This window comes from Aplysia californica, unplaced genomic scaffold (genome assembly GCF_000002075.1).
Source record: "Aplysia californica isolate F4 #8 unplaced genomic scaffold, AplCal3.0 scaffold00223, whole genome shotgun sequence".
NCBI classification, from domain to species: domain Eukaryota; kingdom Metazoa; phylum Mollusca; class Gastropoda; order Aplysiida; family Aplysiidae; genus Aplysia; species Aplysia californica.
In genome coordinates this window covers 149,040-150,558 of record NW_004797493.1, presented here as the reverse complement: position 1 = coordinate 150,558, position 1,519 = coordinate 149,040, and positions in this window count along the sequence as shown.

The window sequence follows — 1,519 nt, the reverse complement described above, 5'->3', positions numbered from 1 at the left end:
TGGATACGATAGTAAAACACGACGTACGGATAGGGTTAAGTGGTGGCACAGAGTTCCCCACGCCGTATGGATACGATGGTAAAACACGACGTACGGATAGGGTTAAGGGGAGGGATGTGTGGTGAGGGATTTGAGGTTGAGCAGAGGATGGGGGAGGATGAGAGGTGTGGAGGGAGGGCTTTGGGGTATAGGGTATAGGGTATAGGGTATAGGGTATAGGTAAGGCGGTTTTGCGTCGCGGTTCGAAAGCCGGTTTCCACTCAGGTGAAAACCGCCCTGTTTGAACGTACATGTGGAGGGCCACCCTAAAGTTATTTTGTAAAATGATTCAAAATTCCAAAACCACACTAGATCTAGATCTAAATCTATGCCTCTGATTTATTTGAGTTGCTATGATGAAAGAAAGGCAGTCATAAAAGCCTCTAGATTATTTAGGGTCTCGCTCCACGTGCGCTAATGTAGTTGAGTAAACAATCCCGTGATTTGAGCAGTGAGCAGCCGAGGTTACTGGTGAGTTTTCCCTCCGCTCCACGTGCCCACGTGCTGTGACGTCCGTTCGGCGGATTGCTCACACCTAAGGGCTGTGCAGCATGAGAAGATGAACATATTGAAAAACTGTCGAATGTAAACAACTGATTGTACTAATTTTCCCACTGTTTGATGGGACGAAAGAGCTCGTCCACGGCCTGTACGACTGGTGGGAATTGTCTTTGAATGTCGGGATTAGTGTTCTGTAAATAGCCTACATTGTCAACGTTTATTTCAATAAAGTGTTCTAACATTAATGAACAAACTATAGTGTGTCATCTACTTGACGGCATATCCCCCCCCCCCATTTTTGCCGAGATGTTATGCTGGAGTTTCTGTACATCAAATTCTCATCACTCACGCCAGTCACGTGCCACCATAGCTCAGGCTCGTGACAGCTCACGGTGGTGAAGAACCGCTCACGTTCTGAACGCCCAGATCTATCAATGAAGTTAGAGAAGATCAGGTCAGTTGTAGCCTACTTTGAAAAAATACGTGAAACCTTTTTTTGTGTGTGCAAAAGTAATTCACTGCGGCCCACGCACAGTCAGGCTGTGCCTCCAGTGACCTGCGGAGATTTCGAGTTCGAGACCACGGTCGTGAATGAACAAATAATAAAAGAAACTAGAAAGGACAGGGTCAAGGTTAAAGTGAAGAGTGAACATGTTCTATTATCTTATGTCATCTTTTAGAAGATCGGTTCCAATCTTTCCTCACGTAACTGCAGTTTTCTCTTCCAGAATCTTTCAATACTTTCCATAATATGCTGCTCTGTTTGACAATGTTGTGTCTATCTGTCTGTCTGTCTGTCTGTCTGTCTGTTTGTCTATCTGTCTCTGAGGGAGCGAAATACAATGTGTGTGTATGAGAGCGCGCGCGTGTGTGTGAGCGTGTGTGTGTGTATGTGTGTGTGTGTGTGTGTGTGTGTGTGTGTGTATGTGTGTGTGTGTATTTGTGAGACAGATAGATAGATAGATAGATAAATAGATAG